This window comes from Dasypus novemcinctus, chromosome 2 (genome assembly GCF_030445035.2).
Source record: "Dasypus novemcinctus isolate mDasNov1 chromosome 2, mDasNov1.1.hap2, whole genome shotgun sequence".
Taxonomy (NCBI): domain Eukaryota; kingdom Metazoa; phylum Chordata; class Mammalia; order Cingulata; family Dasypodidae; genus Dasypus; species Dasypus novemcinctus.
Window position 1 is genome coordinate 190,676,793 of NC_080674.1, and position 16,380 is coordinate 190,693,172.

Below are 16,380 nucleotides of genomic sequence, written 5' to 3' on the forward strand. Positions count from 1 at the left end.
TCTCTGCTGAATCCCAGGACAGAACAGTGCTTAGCACTTATTCGACTCCAGATAGCTCTAAAACAGGTTCTTGACAAGGGGTCCATGAGCTTGAATTGAAATTCAAAAAACTTTATTCTTGTGGGGGCATGTTGGTGTGGGTATGATATATTAATTAAATAATACACGGAACAGTATGGACTTAGTAAGGGGTCCATGGTTTTCATCTGACTAGCAGAGGGGTCCGTGAAACAAAAAAGGTTAAGAGCCCCTGCCCAAAAATGAGCAGACATCCACAAAAAACAGCACCTGAGTCCAGCTTTTCAAGAAGAGCGCAGGAGAGCAGATCATGTTTGACTTTTGGCATTATCACAGATTTCTAGGCCCCCAGGAGGCAGGGACGGTGTAGCAGGTGGTTGGGAACTTCTGGCTGCATCTGATTGGCCCACTTATTTTAGCTGCAACCACGCCAGATGGTTCTGTGTATACTGTCAGTGCCTCACTTCAAGAGTTGTGAGTTCTGTTGTGAGTTTCCCTGCTTTTCTGCTTTTCCACTTCAGGAGCTTTCTCCCAAGCTTCAGGAGCTCCCTTGGCCCAAAGGCTCAGTCTGGGAGCAGGCAGGAGAGCTGAGGCCCCCTGGGGCCACCTTCAGCCAGTAGATGGGAGCCGTGGAGACCTGGCCCGCCTGCTCGGTCGGTCAATTCTGAGAGGCCTACAACACGGTTCTCCAGAGGGTCCCCTCCAGTTGCCTTTACTGCTAACCAGCTCAATAACACACTTTTGAATTTTTCTCCAATCACTTTCCCTTCTCCTCCCGTTTCTTCTTTTTTTTTTTAAGATTTACTTTATTTATTTCTCTCCCCTTCCCCCCAACCCCCCAGTTGTCTGCTCTCTGTGTCCATTCACTGTGTGTTCTTCTGTGACCACTTCTGCCTTATCAGTGGCACCAGGAATCTGGGGTTCTTTTTGTTGCGTCATCTTGTTGTGTCAGCTCTACATGTGTGCGGCACAATTCCCAGGCAGGGCTGCACTTTCTTTCGCACTGGGCAGCTCTCCTTAGTGGGCACACTCTGCGTGTGGGGCTCCCCTACGTGGGGGACACCCCTGCATGGCAGGGCACTCCTTGCGCGCATCAGCACTGCGCGTGGGCCAGCTCCACACGGGTCAAGGAGGCCCGGGGTTTGAACCGTGGACCTCCCATGTGGTAGACGGACGCTCTATCCATTGGGCCAAGTCTGCTTCCCTGTTTCTTGGTATTATCTACAAAATAAACTGCCTGCCTCCAAGTTCTAATCTCAGGCCCTGCTTTTTTGGAGGTTTGGGAAAGACATAGGCAAAGGCAGTTCGTGCCGGAAGTAGCACTGGAAGGGCAGACTCTCGGGACGCGAAGCCGGAAGCCGGTCACACACCTGTCAGAAGGCCACAAAGACCCTGCCACTGCTGGTCATTGGGGGTGCTGATAACCGTGGTGTCCCGAAATGGAAAACCCTCACCTGTGGTAGATCGAGGGGAAGGGATTGGAAGAGAAAGCTTGGCCTAGGCAAGACTTCGGCAAGGACTCAGGTCAGCTGCCTCTCAGCTCAGAGTGGGCTGTGAAGGCCAGAAAGTCTATCAAGGCAGTGGTTAAGGAAACCCTTACTTCCTGCAGTCAGGAGGCAGACGTGCCTGAAAAACGGGGCCGCCTGTGTCACTGGAAGGGCAGCAGAGATGCAAAGGGGCCTCCCACATGCTCAAGAGTTTTCTTATACTAAAGTTGCAGCTCTGAAAGGGAGGGAAAGGGACCCTGAGACCTGGTATGGGGATGTCCGGGTGGGTGTACCCGGGACCCTGGAGCTCTGGGAGTGCCGAGGCCTCGTGGCTAGCAGAAGGTGCTTCCTTCCCTCTTCGGACCTGGAGACGATGCCAAGGCCTTACCCGCGGTGAACGTCTTAGGAAGATCATGCAATCCTCTTTCTAAAGGTCTCCTCCCTGTCATTTCTCTCAGACCAGTGCCCTGGACTGAGACTCAGCATAGAAGCCCCAGCCGCGCAGTACAGGCCCTGTTCTGGCTTAGTCATCTCAATAAACGACCCAATAAATAACATACGCTGTCAAAAGCGGCTGAACCTGTCTGACAGAAGAAACTGGAGCACCTGTGGGAGTGGGTCTTGAGGGTACCAGACTGGGGGTACTGGGGGAAACTGGGTGTGGCAGCTTATTGACATGCGAGCACCTCCCAAGTCTCAGGATTTAGAGTCCTGCCCAGGACACCCAGAGTTTGTCCTCGTGTGCCCCTGCAGGGTGCCCAGAAGCTGGGACACAGTGGTAGCTTTCAGTTAATGAGGCGGAGACACCAGAACTGCCCTGACTTGTTTTTACTTTTTTCCATTTTTAATATGGTAACCTGTTTTCGACTCAGAATTTCTAATTTTAACCACTTTCATGTATACCATTCAGTGGCGTTAATTACATTCACAATGTTCTGCTGCCCTCACTACGTGCATTATTAGAACTTTTCCGTCACCCCAAACAGAAATTCTGCACCTGTTAAGCATTAATTCCCCATTTCCCACGTCCTCCCCAGTTCCTGGTAACCTGTAGTCTACTTCGTGTCTATGAGTGTACATAGTTTAGGTGTTTTGTAGCAGTGAGCTCATATACTGTTTGTTCTTTGTGTCTGGCTTATTTAGCTCAACATGATGTCTTCAAGCTTCATCCCTGTTGTCACATGTGTCAGAACGTCATTCTTTTTGACGGCTGAATAATATTCCATTGTATGTGAGGCAGGGCCTCGCAGCAGGTAAGACCGATGCGAGTGATGCTCACGGAGACTGGCTGATGGCGCAGGTCCACTTTATTAAGGAAGCGATCAGACTTTTATAGAGGGTAAGGCAACGTGGGTGTACGCTATTGGAGGATGTGTTGTGGCATTGTGATTGGTGCGCGTAAGCTGTTACTAGGGAGAGAGTCTGAAGCAAAGGGCCTGGCACTGGCGCTATGGCTGGCACTTTGGAGCGGGCTTTCAAGGAGGCGGATTATCTACCTCATACTTGATGCCTGCAGAGGAGGCGCGTATCAACCTCAGACCCTGGTTTCAGCTACTTGCGCCAGCCATATTTTGCCTGCCTGCGGACCCTTCCCTCAGTTCCCCCTTCTTTTTTATTTAAGGCGAGGGTGGCTAAGGCTATAAGCTTTTGTTTTGTTTGTATAGCTTGGATAGTACGCATTGTACATTTCCAAAGAGTGAACATAAGCAATAGTACAACAATTATGGCACCATACGTGATTAAGGAAGAGGGGGAAAACAAGGAGGTTAATTTTTGTAGGATGTCTTCGAATATGCCAGTGGAGTAGGCGGGAAGGTTTAAGTCTGCTATGTTATTAATGTCTTGTTGCAGGTTGCGTGTAAAGTTCCAAAAGCTAGTATTATATGAGGTGATGATCCATTTGCGAAGATTGTACCGCGAGGAATTGGCGACTGGAACTGGAGTGATGCAGAACCTTGAGAAGGGGTACCGTCCATCACAATGGGTGCTAGCAGTTTGCCATAGGGCGAAAGTTTCTTCCGAGAGAAGGTCTATTTGCTGTTGCAGATTTAGTATGGTCTGATGGGTAATAAGATTTATATGCTGTTGCTCTTGAAGGGCAGTGGCGACTGTTTGTGTTAGGTTGTTGATAGTAGCAACTGTAAGAGTTTGTTGAGTTAATGAGATCGCAGCAGTGGTGGCGGCAGCAAGGCTGGTGATGAAGATGAGTGCTATTATGGCAGAAAGTCCAAAGTCTCTTTTTGGTCGTTGGGCGAGGCTAGTGGTGTCATACTGATAGTTGACGGGCCCCACCCAATTGGAGACGTTAACAGGAACCCACAGTAATTTAGGCTGCTGTATAATGAAGGCGTAGGGGTGCTCGGCTGTCCAGCAGTTGGAGATGTTGCAAAGAGATGAATTATCACCTGTAAAGTTAACAGTAAAGGGAGTGGAGCTCTGTCAGGAGCCGGTCATCGGACGGTGTTCTTGGTATCATGTTGGTGCTGAGTCGCCTCATTTGGTAGATTACGGTGCGCAGGCGACGTCTCTCGCGGCGCGATGATTGGCGTGCCGGTGTAGGCCTTGGTGTTTCTGCCCGGGACCCAGATAGGTTGCGGTTCGTCATCTGGAAAAACACAAGCATACCCTCGTCCCTGGGTTAAGAGGGGGCTGGGTCCCTTCCATTGCTGAGATTGTGGGTCTTTCCAATATACTAGTGGAAGTGGTGTGGGGACGTGGGAGGGTCCCCAGTGTTTATGTATAGGGGAAAGGCCTTTATCATCAAATGTGAATAGATTGATGTGTATAAGTGCTCTGGTGATGATTTCATCCAGAGATGCAGGCTGGAGGGACTGCTCCTTTTTTATTAATTGTTTGAGCAGATGATGGGTGTGTTCAATGATGGCTTGTCCTTGGGGGTTATATGGAATGCCGAAATGATGTGTAATATTGTACATTTGGATAAATTGCCTGAATGAGTCGCTGCGATAAGCAGGCCCATTGTCTGTCTTAACATCCCAAGGCACATCCATAAATAAAATGGCTTGTCTGAGCGCTTTGATGCAGTGTTTTGCCTTCTCTCCTGCAAGTGCAGCAGCATACATTATGCCGGAGAAGGTGTCTTTTATAACATGTACATATTTAAGTTTGCCGAAGCTGGGCACATGGGTAACATCTAACTGCCATCGGGCATTGGGCTTGAGCCCTCTAGGGTTTACTCCTTGTGGCTGTAGGGGCCCTAAGGGTAAAAAGGGGGCACATGTGGCACATGATCGTACAAGATGTTTGCATACTTCTTTGGTTAGGTTGGGTAGTAATTGATGGAGAGATGCTGCAGAAAAGTGAAACCTAGCATGTAGATTTTTGGCTTGAGTTATAAGGTCTTCAGAGAATATCGAGATAATGAATGTTTGTACATTCCTATCAGCTAATTCGTTCCCCGCGGTTAAAGGTCCGGGAAGGTTGGAATGACTACGTATATGGGATACATACCATGGGTGATATCTCTGTTGAATGGTTTCTTGAAGAGTGATGATAGCTCTATCTAATGGTGCTTCCTTGGGTGTAAATATGCTAAATGCTAGAACTTTACATAATTGACATGCATATTGGCTATCTGTAAAAATATTCACTGGGCAATTGGGATATGCTTGCAAGGCTGCTACTATAGCCAGCAATTCTCCTCTTTGGACTGAATCTTTCAAGGGAAATTGTTTGTTAAAGGGTTGGCACAATGGTGGTACACAACATAGCAATAAGCGGTTTTTGAGGCATCAGTAAAGATTGTTATGGCATGTGGAATAGCTGTTTTTGAGGGGAATGCATGTCCTGGGCAAAAGGATAGGTGCTGGATACCTTGTAAAAGCTTATGTGAAGGGTAATGATTATCCCATGGTCCCATATAAGTGGTTAGCAGTGTTTGAAAAGATATATTGTCAATTAATAATTGATTTGTTTGTAATGTATTGATTGGCCAAATTATACAAGAAGGATCCCGATTGTATGTTTGTCGAGAAAGATGGACTAGGTTAGAGGCTAACTGTATGAAGGCTTCTATAAGTGGGGTGATGCGCCCAAGCTTGGAGAGGGAGACGTGGGACCAAAGCAATGGTCCGTTTTGCCATAAGACTCCCATAGGTATTTTTGGCGCGTTGATGACAAGGGCGAGGATTGGAGATTGGGGATCATACCGCTGGCCAGTGACTTGCGTAAGGGCTTGTGACACTTTGGACACGGCTTGCTTTGCCTCTGGTGTTACCTTAATTGATTTTGCTGGGTTGTTAATATCAGATTTTGGTAGTCTTAAGAGGTTAAATAGCGGCTCTAAATCCGCTGCTGTAATAGGTAGACTGGGTCTAATCCAATTAATGTGTCCACATACTTGTTGTAATTGAGCAAGTGTTAAGGTATCTAGGATGTCTATTTTTGGGGAGATGGGCCTGACATATCTTTGGCTGATGTAATAGCCTGGGAAGGTGAAGGGGGGTATTTTTTGTATTTTTTCTGTTTTTATGTGTAAGCCTATCTTTTGAAGGTTGGATTGTAACTGTACAAGTCCTTTGCTAAGAGTAGCTTCATTTTCATGGGCTATGAGCAAGTCATCCATATAATGAATGAGGTAGTACTCTGCTCTAAGAGGTTTGACAGCTGCATTGACATAATTTTGACATATGGTGGGGCTGTTTTTCATCCCTTGAAGAAGTACCTTCCATTGGTATCTAGGTTTCGCTCCTTGATGATTTGGGAGGGGTACTGTGAAGGCGAACTTATGTTTGTCTTTTGGATGTAAGGGTATAGAATAAAAACAGTCTTTGATATCTATGATATAAATATAGTACTTCCTAGGGATGGCAGAGGGATGAGGTAGCCCTGGCTGAGGGGAACCCATTGGAAGGATGTGCTTATTAATTTCTCTTAGGTCATGGAGAAGCCTGAATTGGTTTTTGTCTTTCTTATGAATAACAAAGACAGGAGCATTATAAGGGCTTACAGAGGGCTCAATGTGTCCCTCTTGAAGCTGTTGGTGAACTAGTTGTTGTAAAGCTTGAAGTTTGTGGGACGGAAGAGGCCATTGTTCCACCCATATAGGCTCCTCTGTGTCCCATTGGAGAGGAGTGGGTTGTGGCTGTTCCACAGGGACAACGGCCAATTCTATTGGGGGGGGATGGCTGGTGGTAAGACAAACTGTAGCTTGCTGTAATATGTCCCGACCCCAAAGAATAGTGGGGAGGGAAGGCACGAATAGGGGTTGAAATGTGCCTGAATGTCCTTCTTCATCTTCCCAAGGTATGGGTTGTGCGGTTTGTACTGTGGCAGCCTCTCCTGTAGCTCCCTGGATAGGTGGACCGGGTATAGTGTCCCATAAATGTTGATAACACGCAGGGAAGCAAGACACTTCTGCTCCTGAATCTAAGGTGCCATGGAACCACCGATTATCAGCTTTGATAGAGAGGAGAGGCTTTTCCTTTGTTATGGGAATTGTCCACATTATGGTTTTGGGGTGCTGCGAGTAGGAGGTACCCCTTGGGTATGGGGCTGGGGTTTGCCCCATTTGGAGTTTAAAGGCTTCCCTTCTCTATCAGTTTTTGCTCTACAATCCTTAGCCCAGTGGTACCCTCTATGGCACCGAGGGCAGGGAGTGGGAGGTTTAGGACATGTGGGTTGTCCTTTTTGTGGGCATTCTTTAGCGAAGTGCCCTGGGGCTTTGCAATTGAAACAGGTTGCATTTTGAGAGAGGGCCATAGCTTCTGCAAGTGTTTTTGCTAAGGTGGTAGCTAGTATTTGGGTATTTTGGTCTAAGTCCTTGCAGGCTAAGATCCAGTCATGGATGTCAGCAGTCCTAATGGGGCCTATAGCTTGTTTGCATACTGAATTTGCTCCTTCCAAGATTAGCTCACGGGCCAAAGCCTCTTGGGCTTGCTCGTTTTCTACCTTTCTAGTGCAAGCTTCTTGTACTTGGGATACAAAGGTGGAAAAGTCCTCATCTTTTTTTTTGTATGAGTTTAGTAAATTTGTCAGTTTTAGTAGCTGAGCAATTTTTAAAGGCTCTTAAAGCACAGTGTCTTACTTGATCCCAGTATGGTGGAGGAGCTTGTAAGTACACTGCTGAGTTGGTGTAGAGCCCTGTTCCGAGGAGACATTCTAGGTTAAGCTGTACTCCTCTGGATCGGTTCTCTTCTGCTTGTCTTTCACATTGGTCTTGATAGTGGGCCTTCCAATTAATATACTGTCTGGAAGTAAGGACTGCTCGTGCTAATTGATGCCAATCTCGTGGGGTGTTAAGGTTAATGCCTATGTTATCTAATAACTCTTGGGCATAAGGGCTATTAAGCCCATCATCTCGGACCGCTTCCCTAAGGCGTTTATATCGGTATGGTCAATGGGATACCAAGGGAGAGGTCTTTGAGGTGTGCGGTTGAGATTCACTGGAAATATTTGAGCCTCGGGGGTGAGTGTAGGCCACAAGTTATCATCCCCTGAGGACACTTTTTCTTCCTTAGAATTATTAGTTCCCATCATAGCATTGTAAGCACTCTGATTGGCGTCACAAGCACAGCACATTTCTTGGAAATAGGTTTCAGACACCTCAGGCCATAATTGGGAGTGTTGTTTAAATTCAGGTTGTCCAAAAAGGGCGAATAGGGGATTCCTCTCCTGAGTTGCCTTTTCGATATTAGAAGCTCGGGCTACTTGGGGATAATTTGTGCAATGTTCCTCCACGCCACCAGATGGCGCTGATGGAGAGGGAGCACTAGGAAGCTTGGCGTATCCGTGCTTCCGCTTTTGCTCAGGGGAGGAGGGCGGAAGTTCAGGGTATAGTGACTTCCGATTTTGATCTGGAGAAGAAGGCTGAAGTTCCTTTGTGCGGCTAGAAGATGGGTGATCCGCCATCTTAGCTTCCGCTTTTTCTAAAAGATTATTCATTTGGAACACCAGAGAGACCTCGTCGTCCTCGTTGGAGGAGGTAGATTTCTTAGATTTGGTCTCAACTGGGAAGGTTTCTGCGGGGCGGGGGTGGGGGTGGGGGTGGGGTGGGGCACTGCCTTGAAGGCAGGATTTGATGGTGATTAGGGTAGGAAAGGTTCTTTTTTCATGCTGCATGGAGGTAGTTACCCTGTCAATTAGGAGTCGGTAAGTATCTGGATCCCGCAGGTTCGCTCTGAGGAGCCAGGGGTTGAAGGGGAGAAGGAGGTCCCAATAGCATTGCAGCTGTCGGACCGATACTTTACAGCGGTGGCAATCTAAGAGTGCAGCAAGCGCCTGAACCTGCGGAGCCTGTCGCTTAGAAAGCGCGGAGCCCATGATGGGGGCAAGAGGCCGGCGAGGGGGTCTTACCTGAGGTTTGCCGAGGGTCCCTGTTCGGGCGCCAGTTGAGGCAGGGCCTCGCAGCAGGTAAGACCGACGCGAGTGATGCTCACGGAGACTGGCTGATGGCGCAGGTCCACTTTATTAAGGAAGCGATCAGACTTTTATAGAGGGTAAGGCAACGTGGGTGTACGCTATTGGAGGATGTGTTGTGGCATTGCGATTGGTGCGCGTAAGCTGTTACTAGGGAGAGAGTCTGAAGCAAAGGGCCTGGCACTGGCGCTATGGCTGGCACTTTGGAGCGGGCTTTCAAGGAGGCGGATTATCTACCTCATACTTGATGCCTGCAGGGGAGGCGCGTATCAACCTCAGACCCTGGTTTCAGCTACTTGCGCCAGCCATATTTTTGCCTGCCTGCGGACCCTTACCTCAGTATGTATATCCCACATTTTATTTATCCATTCATTGTTTGATGGACACTTGGGTTGCTTGACAATTGTAAATAATGCTGCTGTGAACCCTGGTGTGCAAATATCTGTTTGAGTCCCTTTCAATTTTGGGGGGTTCATACTTAGCAGTGGCATGCAGGGTCATTTGTTAGTTCTATACTTACCTTTCTGATGAACCACCAAACAATCTTCCACAGTGGCTGCACCATTATGCATTGCCACCAACAATGAATGAGTGCTTCTATTTCTCTGCATCCTCTCCAAGACTTGTAATTTTCTGTTTTCTTAATAGCGGCCATTATCTAAAAAAAAAAATTTTTTTCTGGTGTCTGTCATTTAGCATAATGGTTTTTTTCATCTGATATTAACATCTTGTAACATTAATATACACTTGTTTTGGTTTCAAAGAAAAACAGTCATATATGCAATAGTACCCATATTCAAATTTCACATGAGGTTTTACTATGCTAAACAGCCCCAAGTTATATTTTTTAGCTTTCCTTTTAGTAATATACATGACCTTAGACTTTTCCTTATAACCACCATCATACCCATGTAATAGCACTGCTAGTTATATTCTGTTGTGCTTTTACCTTTTCTATTCATTCAGAAATATTAACACATCCTTTTTATTAATTCTGCATAAGTTAACCCTCAGCTTCCATTCTCTTACCTCATTCTGTTTTCTTGTGACACATATTCAAGTTATCTCCATGAGATTACACAACGTATTTCAGTATTTGTCCTTTTGTTTGCTTCACTCAACATAATGTCGTCCAGTTTCATCCATGTTGTCATATGAATAATAGCCATTCTAATGGGTATGAAATAGTATCATTGTGGCTTTGATTTGCATTTCTGTGATGGCTAATGATGAACAACTTTTCATGTGCTTCCTGGCCATTCGTATATCTTCTTTAGAGAAATGTGTATTCAAGTCTTTTGCCCATTTTTTAGTTGGGTTGTTGATCTTTTTGTTGTTGAGTTGTAGGGTTTCATTATATATCCTGGATATTAAGCCCTTATGGATATGTGTTTTCCAAATATTTTCCCCATTGTGTAGGTTGTCTTTTTACTTTCATGATAAAGTCATTTAAGGAACAAAAGATTTTTATTTTGATGAGGTCACATTTATCTATTTTTTCTTTTGTTGCTTGCATTTTTGGTGTAAAGTCTAAGAAACCATTGCCTAACACAAGGTCCTGAAGATGCTTCCCTATGTTTTCTTCTAGGATTCCCATAGTTCTAGCCCTTATATTTATGTATTTGATTTTTTAATTGATTTTTGTATATAGCATGAGGTAGGGGTGCTCTTCCTCCTCCTTCTTTTTTCTTTCTTCAAATGGAGATACAGTTTTCCCAGCATCATTTGTTGAAGAGAATATTCTTAACCAATTGAGTGGTTTTTGCCACCTTGTCAGAAATCAATTGGTCATAAATGTGAGGGTTGACTTATAAGTTCTCAATTCTATTTCATTGATCCATATGCCTGTCCTTTTGCCAGGCATATAGAGCCCATGCTGGGTTTTTATAACTTTATTTTGTACATTTAATAATTGAAAATATAAAAAATAATTAAAAATATAAACAATAATTTTAAAAGTATTAAGAAAATACAGTTGAATAAAAACATACATTTCTCAACTAAATGTACTGGATACATATTAAAAATTTTTTTTGAATCATACAATATGTTACACAATATATTTGGTTCATAGTAATGCATTCACACAGTATTTGTCCTTTTGTGTCTGACTTGCTTCACTCAACATAATGTCCTCCAGGTTCAACCATGTTGTCATATGCTTCACGACTTCATTTCTTCTTACAGCTGCATAATATTCCACAAAACTCCACAGTTTGTTTATCCATTCATCAGTTGATGGGCACCTGGGTTGTTTCCAACTTTTGGCAATCATGAATAACACTGCTATGAACACAGATGTGCAGATATCTGTTTGCGTCACTGCTCTCAGTTCTTCTGGGTATATACCTAGTAGTGGTATTGCAGGGTCATGTGGTAAGTCTATATTCAGCTTCTTTAGGAACTGCCAAACAGTCCTCCACAGTGGCTGTACCGCTCTGCATCCCCACCAACAATGAATAAGTGTTCCTATCTTTCCACATCCTCTCCAACACTTGTAGTTCTCTGTCTTTTTAATAGAGGCCATTCTAATAGGTGTGAAATGATAATTATCTCATTGTAGGGAAGCAGACTTGGCCCAGTGGTTAGGGAATCTGTCTACCACATGGGAGGTCCGTGGTTCAAACACCAGGCCTCCTTGACCTGTGTGGAACTGGCCCATGTGCAGTGCTGATACGCACAAGGAGTGCCGTGCCACGCAGGGGTGTCCCCGCGTAGGGGAGCCCCACGCACAAAGAGTGCGCCCCGTAAGGAGAGCCGCCCAGTGCGAAAGAAAGTGCAGCCTGCCCAGGAATGGCGCTGCCCACATGGAGAAATGACACGACAAGATGACGCGACAAAAAGAGACACAGATTCCCGTGCCGCTGACAACAACAGAAGCAGACAAAGAAGAAGACGCAGCAAGTAGACACAGAGAACAGACAACTGGAGCGGGGGAAAGGGGAGAGAAAGTAATTAATTAATTAATTTAAAAATATCTCATTATAGTTTTGATTTGCATTTCCCTAGTCATTAGTGACAATCATTTTTCCATTGTTTTGTGGGTTTTTTTTTTTGCTATTTGTATTTCTTCTTTGGACAAATGTCTATTCAAGTCTTTTGTCCATTTTTAAATGGGGTTGTTTGTCTTTTTATTTTTGAGTTGTAACATCTCTTTATATTTCCTGTATATTAAACCCATATCAGATACGTGATTTCCAAATATATTCTCCCATTGAGTCAGCTGCCTTTTTATCCTTTTTATAAAGTGCTGTGAGGTACAAAAGTGTTTAATTTTAAGGAGGTCCCATTTATCTTTTTTCTTTTGTTGTGTGTGTTTTGGGTGTAAGGTTCAAGAAACCACCACTTACTACAAGGTCTCAAAGATGCCTCCCAACATTTTCTTCCAGTAGTTTTATGGTCCTGGATTTTATATTTAAGTCTTTGGTTCATTTTGAGTTGATTCTTGTGCAGGGAGTGATATAAGAGTCATTTTTCATTCTTTTGGTTATAGATATCCAGTTCTCTCAGCACTATTTTTTGAAGAGACTGTTTTGTCCTGTTAACATGAACCTGGTAGGTTTGTCAAAAGCCCAGTTGACCATATAGGTAAGGGTTTATTTCTGGATTCTCAATTCTATTCCATTGATTGATGTGTCTGTTTTTATATCTGTTTTGACCACTGTACTTTTGTAATATGTTTCAAGATCAGGTAGTGAAATTTCTCCCATGTAGCTCTTCTTTTTTAGAATGCTTTTGGTTACTCAGATGCACTTTTCTTTCCAAATGAATTTGTTAATTGCCTTTTCTAATTCTGTAAAGTAGGCTGTTGGAATTCTGATTGGTATTGCATTGAACTTATACATCAATTGGGTAGGATTGACATCTTCATGATATTTCATCTTCCAATCCATGAACACAGGATATATTTCATTTGTTTAGGTCTTCATTGATTTCTTTTAGCATTGTTTTGTAGTTTTCTGCATATAAGTCCTATACTTCCTTGGTCAAATTAATTCCTAGGTATTTGAGTCTTTTTGTTGCTTTTATAAACAGAATTTTCCCTCTGATTTCCTCCTCAGATTGTTCAGTACTACTGTACAAAAACATGACTGATTTTTGCATGTTGCTTTTGTATCCTGCCACTTTGCTGAATTCTTTTACTAGCTCAACTAGTTTTCTAAATACAGGACATGTCACCTGCAAATAGTAGGAGTTTTACTTCCTCTTTTCCTGTTTGGATGCCTTTGATTTTTTTTTTTTCTTGTCTAATTGCCCTAGCTAGAACTTCTAGTACAATATTGAATAACAGTGGTGGGAGTGGGCATCCTTGTCTTGTTCCTGATCTTAGAGGGAAAGCTTTCAACCTTTCCCCATTGAGTATGATGTTGGCTATGGATTTTTCATATACACCTTTTATCATATTGAGGAATTTTCCTTTTATTCCTATCTTTTGAAGTGTTTGGTTTTTTTTTTTTTATCAAAAAAGGATGCGGGATTTTGTCAAATGCCTTTTCTGAGTCGATTGAGATGATCCGCCTGTTTTTTTCCCTTCACTTTGTTAACGTGGTGTACTACATCGATTGATTTTCTTATTTTGACCTGGCCTTGCATACCAGGAATAAATCCCACTTGGTTATACGTCTTTTGATATGCTGTCGTATTCAATTTGCAAGTATTTTGTTGAGAAGTTTTCCATCCATGTTCACTAGAGAGATTGGTGTGTAATTTTCTTTTTTTGTAGTATCTTTATCTGGCTTTGGTATTAGGGTGATGCTGGCTTCATAAAATATGTTGGGTAATTTGCCCTCCCCTTCAATTTTTTGGGAGAGTTTAAACATGATTGGTGTTAATTCTTTTTGAAATGCTTGATAGAATTCACCTATGAAGCCATCTAGTCCTGGACTTTTCTTTGCTGGGAGAATTTGGTGATGGATCCAATCTCTTTAAATGTGATTGGTTTTTAAATTCTTGTATTTCTTGTAGCATCAGTGTAGCTTGTTTGTGCATTTCTAGGGGTTTGTCTATTTCATCTAGGTAGTCTAGTTTGTTGGCATACAGTTTCTCATAATATCTTCTTGTGATCATTTTTATTTCTGTGGGGTCAGTCATAACTTTCCCCCTTTCATTTCTGATTATGTTTATTTGCATCTTCTCTCTTTTTTTCTTTGTTAGTCTAGCTAGGGGGTTGTCAATTTTATTGATTTTCTCAAAGAAGCAGCTTTCTGTTTTGTTGATTTTCAATATTGCTTTTTTTGTTCTCAATTTTATTTATTTATTTCTGCCCTAATCTTTATTATTTCTTTCCTTCTGACTGCTTTGGGATTGGTTTGCTGTTCTTTTTCTAGTTTCTGTAGTTGTTCAGTTAAATCTTTGCGTCATCTTGCTGTTTCAAGCTGGGCGGCTCTCCTTATGGAGCACACTCCTTGCGCGTGGGACTTCCCTACACGGGGACACCCCTGCATGGCAGGGCACTCCTTGCACGCATCAGCACTGCATGTGGGCCAGCTCCACGCGGGTCAAGGAGGCCGGGGATTTGAACCGCGGACCTCCCATGTGGTAGACGACGCCCTATTCATTGGGCCAAGTCCGCTTCGCTAGTCAGAATGTTTTTGTTGCAACCCTGATGGGGTCCCTGTGATAGAGCTTCCTGCCTGAAGGCTAATAGCCTTGTAATTCAGCCGTTATCAGGAGCAGTTCTCCAGCCTTCTCTGACAGCCCCTCCCTTTTCCTCTCCCCTCTGCGCCCTCAACACTCAGTCCTGGTTAGTAGAGAAGGAGATTGGGAGAGTCAGATAACTGTAGCCTCCTGCTGGCTCCCAAGGCAAATAAGGGCTCCGCCCCGCCTGGCCTGAAAGGGCTCATGGGACATAGCAGACCACATGTGTGGGTCAGACTCTGAGTCAGTCTCAGTGGTGTCCCCTTTCCTGGGGTGGTGGGTGCCTGGAGAGCACCTTGTACAGCCGGCCCAGAGGCCTGAGGATTCTCAAGGGTCTTTGGTGTGGGGAGGGGGGCTGGCAGCAGCAGCGGCTGGTCTTCACTCGCAGTTCCGTCATGGTGACGCCCCTCCTTTCTCCCTCTCTGCCTGGGTGGGGTCCAGCCTTCGCCTGGTGTCCTAAACCCCAGAAGAGCTTTTCCAGGCTGTTTCAGCCAGGCTTCTAGTTACTTTTCTGGAGGAGAAGAAAGTTCCATGTCTTTCTAGTCCACCAATTTCCCACCATGTTTTTGTTTTTTTTTTTATCATCCACGATAATGTTATTTTAAATCATGATAGATTACGTGAAAAACAAGGGATTCCAAAGAATTTCCTGCTCTGGGAACAGATAAGTCTATATTTAACAACATTTGAAACTGTCAAGAATGCTTTGTGGTTGGATAACAGAGGAAGAAAAATGTTAAAAATGCAGGCTACTGCTCTACCCAAATATGGAAATAATGTTACATCTGGTATCTGATTCACCATCTGGAAATACTTACAAACATGAAAGCGAATAGAAAAGATGCCACAACAGAAGCCAGGAATGCTCCTCTCCTTTCCTCCTCCTCAGTACTCCCACCATGCTGTTTTGATTACTATGGCTTTGTAATAAGTTTTAAGATTGCAAAGATTGAATCCTCCAACTTCACTGTTCTTTTTCAAGATGACTTTAGCTTCTTGGAGCTCCTTACCCATCCATATAAATTTGATGATTGATTTTTCCATTTCTGCAAAAAAACTTGCTGGAATTTTGATTGGGATTGCATTGGATCTATAAATTGCTTTGGGTAGTATTGACATCTTAATAATATTTTAGTCTTCCAATACAAGAACATGGAATGTCCTTCCATTTATTTAGGTCTTCTTTAATTTTAGCGATTTTGTGTAGTTTTATGTGTACAAGTTCTTTACATTCTTGTTTAGATTTATTCCTAGGTATTTGATTCTTTTTGTTGCTATTGTGAATAGAATTTTTCTTGATTTCTTGTTCTGATCGTTCATTGTTTGTGCATAGAAACACTATGATTTTGGGGTATTGATCTTGCACCCCTCCACTTTGCTGAATTCATTCATTAAGTCTAGGAGCTTTGTTGTGTATTTTTCAGGGTTTTCTGTATATAGGATCATATCATCTGCAAATAGGGGAAGTTTTACTTCTTCCTTTTTAATTTGGATGCCTTTTATTTCTTTTCCTTGCCTAATTGCTCTGGCAAGAAAGAACTTCCAGTATAATGCCAAATAACAGTGGTGATCATTAGCATCCTTGTTCCTGACTTTAGAGAGAAAGCTTTCAGCTTTTCACCATTAAGGAGGGTGTTGACTGTGGGTTTTTCCTATATTCCCTTTATCATGTTGGGGAAATTCCCTTCTATTCCTAGTGTTCTAAGTGTTTTTATCCAGACGGGGTGCTATATTTTGTAAAAGGCCTTTTTTGCATTGATTGAGATGATCTTGTGTTGTTTTCTTTTTCCCTTCATTTTTTTTTTGATGTGGAGTACTACATTAATTGAATTTCTTATGTTAAACCAACCTTGCATACCAG

The 16,380-nt window shown here is 43.6% G+C and overlaps 2 long non-coding RNA genes across 2 annotated transcripts in view; one reads left to right on the forward strand and one right to left on the reverse strand.

Moving 5' to 3' along the window:
* Positions 1-2,794: 2,794 nt before the first annotated feature.
* Positions 2,795-9,125, reverse strand: LOC131274967 (uncharacterized). Its single transcript, XR_009182294.2, has 2 exons — positions 8,820-9,125; positions 2,795-4,110 (listed from the first exon to the last, which is right to left on the reverse strand). It is a non-coding gene; the product is annotated as an uncharacterized lncRNA (long non-coding RNA).
* LOC131274965 (uncharacterized) overlaps positions 7,588-16,380 on the forward strand; it is a 56,098-nt gene continuing 47,305 nt past the window's right edge. The window contains exon 1 of the long non-coding RNA XR_009182292.2: positions 7,588-8,448. This is a non-coding gene — a long non-coding RNA (uncharacterized lncRNA). The remainder of the gene's footprint in view (positions 8,449-16,380) is intronic.